Raw genomic sequence first — 5000 nt, 5'->3', positions numbered from 1 at the left:
GGGGTTATGGAGGTTCTGTGGGAGGCGTGCCCGAGCTCTCGCCCGGGCTGGGACGCCGACGGCGACGGTTGCGTTAGCATACCCGATCGGCTGCGTGTCCCTGTCATACGATTTGCCATTCTCCTGCAAAATCCTGCTCTCATCTTCGAGGAGGCTCCTGACAGCCTGATGGTAAGTCGAATGGAACAGTTTTACATTTGAAGTCCTGTTATCAGACAATCATTCATGATACCCTTTAATGATTCTCGATATATTCACTTCTTTGATCTTAATAAAGAACTGATTAGTATCGTTCAATTAGGCTTCTGAGGATTCTAGTGTTCATTCAGATCTAATTTTACCAGAACAAACTGGCTATTCTTTCAACTACGGTCAGAAATTCGGTGGTAATAAACAGGTTCCATGTAAATTCAGAATAAGGGAGGAGGTATTAGACAGGCCAGTTTTGTAATCAAATTCAAGAGCAACACCACATCTACTGAATTAGTTCATTATATATTCATTTATTGGTTTAATAACGGGTTGTTGATATCTTATCAACATAGATATCAATAAACACAAAGGCTATTGTCATATATCATATACTAAGATAATAATAATAATGAAGATGATAATGATGATGATGATAATAATATAAACGATGATATCAATGATAATAATAAGAATGATGATAATGATAACAGTAATGATAGTAATGTTAATAGTAATATTATTACTAATAATAATGATAATAATAATAATAACAACAGCAACATTAATAATAATAATAATAATCACAAATAATGATAACAATACTAATGATAATGGACAATGATAATGAAAATGACAATTATAATAATAATGATAATAATAGCGTAGTAGTAGTAATAAAAAATAATAATAGTAATAAAGGGTAATACCAAGAGTGTTAATAAAGATGATAATAGAGATAATAATCATGATAATATAAATGATGGTAAAAAAAAAGATAAAAGTAATGATAATGAAGAAAATGATAATAATGATAATGATAATAATATTATTATTGGTATTTTTATTCTCATTACTATCATCGTTATTGTTATTATTATTGTTATCATTATTATTATTATCATTATTATTATTCATTCTTATCATTATTATTATCATTATTATCATTATTATCAGTAATGATTATAAAAATAATAGTAATAATAATAATAAAAGTAACAATAATAATAAAACTAATAATAATGATGATAATAATAATAATAGTAACAAAAACAACAATAGCAATAATGATGATAATAATGATGATGTTTTAAGATGATAGTGATAATAATAATAATAAGAATAATAATAAAAAAGAATGATACTACTACTAACTACTACTACTACTACTACTACTAATAATAAAAATAATAATATAATAATAATAATAATAATAATAAATAAATAATAAAAATGATAATAGTGCTAATGATATATATGTAATTATAATGATAATAATATAGACAAAACTATTGATTATTATGGAATGATAATAATTATGATAGTAATAATGATTGCACAACAACTACTACTGATAATAATAATGATAATAGTAACAACGATAACAATAATAATGATAATAATAAATAAAAATAATAATAATAATAATAATAATAATAATAATAATAATAATAATAATAATAATAATAATAATGATAATAATAATAATAATAATAATAATAAAAAAAGAATAATAATAATGATAATATTATTATCACCATAATTATTCATATTATTACTATTATTATTATAATTATAATTATTTATATTATTACTATCATTATTGTTATTATCATTATCATTAATGTTACATCATTATTATCATTATCATCATATTTATTATTATCATTTTATCATTATTTAATAATGATAATAATAATATAATAATAATTATTATTATTATCTATTATTATTATTATTAATTATTATTATTATTATTATTACCATCATCTTTATCATTATTATCACTATTATTATAATTATAATAATGATGACGATAATGATAATAATAATATAATAATAATAATAATGATAATAATAATAATAATAAAAATAATAGTAATAATAATAATAATAATAATAATAATAATAATAATAACGATAATAATGATAATAAAAGAAATAATGACAATGATGGTAATAACAAAATAATATCAATAATGATGATAATGATAATGATACTGATAAAAATGTTAATAATGATAACAAATATTTGAAACACAATGATAATGATACTACTACTAGTAGTAGTAATGATAATAACAACACCAACAATAATAATCGTAATACCATAATAACCATAACAACAATAATGATGATAATGATAAAAATCAAAAACAATAAGAATAGTGAAGATAGTAATATTGGTTATCCTAATAATATAAGTAATAATGAAAAATAATAATAGTGATAATAATACTAATAGTAATAGAAATTACAAGCATGAATAAAGAATAATGTTAAAGTGATAAAAATAAATATGATAATAATGATAATAATTATGTAACATTAATGATAATGATAATAATAATATAAATAATTATGATAATAATATTAATGATGATAATAATAATAATAAAAAATAATAATAATAATAATAATTGCAATAATAATGATAATAATGATAATAATGATAATAATGATAAAAATAATAAAATAATAATTATTATTATTATTATTATTATTATTTTTATATAAATAATAATAAATAATAGTAATAATGATAATAATAGTGATAATAATAATAAGGATAATAATAATAATAATAATAATAATAATAATAATAATAATAAATAAAAGTAATAATGACAATAGCATAGTTTTCGTTTATAATAACATTATTTTTTTCTATGATAATAATATTAGAGATATAAGTTAAAATGAATATCTAAATGATCCGTACTTATGATTATGGCAATGATGACAATGATAATAATGAAATGATAATGACTATGATAAAATTTATATTTGTTGTAGTAATAGCAGTTAATAGAAATAAAAAAAAAATAAGAACGATAATAGTAATTCTAATGATGAGAGAAAATATAATACAGTAACAGAAACGATAATGACAATCATTATATTAACCATATCCATGTTGACAAATGCAGAAAAGGTATGAGTTAGAATGAATATTTTCTCAATACAAGAGATGTATTTGACCAGTTTCAAATATATCTTCGTCAGAAATATATGTATTTCTGTCGAAAATATAAAAGATGATGTTAACAATGATAAGGTGATGATATTCATAATAATATAATAATGAAAATAATAATGATAATGATAATAATAACAATAATAATAATAATAATAATAATAATAATAATAATAATAATAATAATAGCACTGATAATAATAATAATAATAATAATAATAATATTATAATAATAATAATAATAATAATAATAATAATAATAATAATAATAATAATAATAAGAAGAAGAAGAAGAAGAAGAAGAATAGTAATAATAATAATAATAATAATAATAATAATAATAATAATAATAATTATTATTATTATTATTATTATTATTATTATTATTATTATTATAGTAATAAAATGAATAGTAATAATAATATTCCTAAATGTTAATAGTTATAGTATACATAAGGATAATAATAATAACAGAGATACTAATACTAACACTAATATCAATACAGATACTAATACTAATGATAATGATAATAATGATTTAGTAATGTTTGTATAGTATTAATGGTACTGATAATTTTTAGTACTCAAATCATTATATTTTTTTATAATGATTTGAGCCGAGCAGCTGCTCTAGGAGAGAGAAAGCTAGAGACAACGCCTACCAACCCACTCAAAGATATCCCTCTCCTTCCGCAGACAAGTCCAGCGGACGAGTTACAGCAGCGACCGCCGGCCGGAGCCCCACCTGCTGCACTACCTGCAGAAGTGAGCCCCCTCAGCGCCGAAGCTGAGCGCCGGCACCGTCCACCTGTACCTGGCCCGCCACCGCACCTGAGTTTGCGTACCTTCAGTGACTTGTACTTTGATGGATTCCCGACATATTTTTTGTAGAATTAAGAATCTTGTAGATATTTTTTTGTGAATATCGAGTAAGTGGGAAAATTTGGGGATTTTTGTCTTGTTGCATTTTTCTTCTGTTTCTTCCCGTCACTCGCAATTTAGTTTTCGTTTCTGGAAATAAAGATACTGCAAGTGCTATTTCTCATCCATTATCAGGTTTGTAGTCCGCGCCTTGATTTACAGGCTGTGTATTAATCTGGCCTGCATTATTTATTTACCTATTTGACACCGTTGTATTTATCTAGGAGAGTTAGAAGATGGTATGATGTACTATTTATTTTCCAGTGGTTAGAAGCTTTGAGGCCATATTATTTATTATTTCAATATTTATGATAGCACAATAATTAATTTTATAATTTCCATTAGTATTGTGTTGCTATTACTATTAAGTTAGATATTTAAAAATTCATGCTAGTTATTAAGTTTAACTAATTTCAAGAGAAATGGGCAACAGAAGCAGTATCCATTACTATGGAAGTTTTGGTGAAATCAACGTTGAATACAGATGCTCTTAAAGTAAAAGACTTAACCTTTTTACTTTCGTTCCTTCACTTATCCTTTGGGTGACTTACTGTATGTCGGAAAGGGAAGGAAGCCGGGGGAATGTCTCGACAACGCCTGGACGGAGCGCAGTTCAAAGAGCAACTGTCGTGTTGTACAGTACACTGGATTTCGGTTTTGAAGGGAAGATTTACTTAAGATTCTTCATGTTATTTGTTTCTTTGTGCATTTCATAAGCAAATGTATTTTTTTGTTTGTAGTGTACTTTATGTCGTAAGTTCAAGTTAGGATTGTCTGTATAAACTTTGTCTTTTTATAAAATGATTTCAACTGGAATAAAAGTCAGTACAATATGAGTGTTCACCCTGAGTTCCAGCCTTATTTACGACAGGTTGTTAGGTTTCACTAAACATGTCACGTTACCAGTGTACAC

At 23.6% G+C, this 5000-nt stretch overlaps 1 pseudogene; it reads left to right on the top strand.

The window, feature by feature from the left end:
- The window catches only part of LOC119595269, an 11129-nt pseudogene extending 7009 nt beyond the window's left edge, over positions 1 to 4120 (top strand).
- The last annotated feature ends 880 nt before the right edge of the window (positions 4121 to 5000 follow it).

The sequence above is a fragment of the Penaeus monodon genome, chromosome 35 (genome assembly GCF_015228065.2).
Source record: "Penaeus monodon isolate SGIC_2016 chromosome 35, NSTDA_Pmon_1, whole genome shotgun sequence".
In the NCBI taxonomy this organism is placed as follows: Eukaryota; Metazoa; Arthropoda; class Malacostraca; order Decapoda; family Penaeidae; genus Penaeus; species Penaeus monodon.
This window is presented reverse-complemented; position numbering and strand designations above follow the sequence as displayed.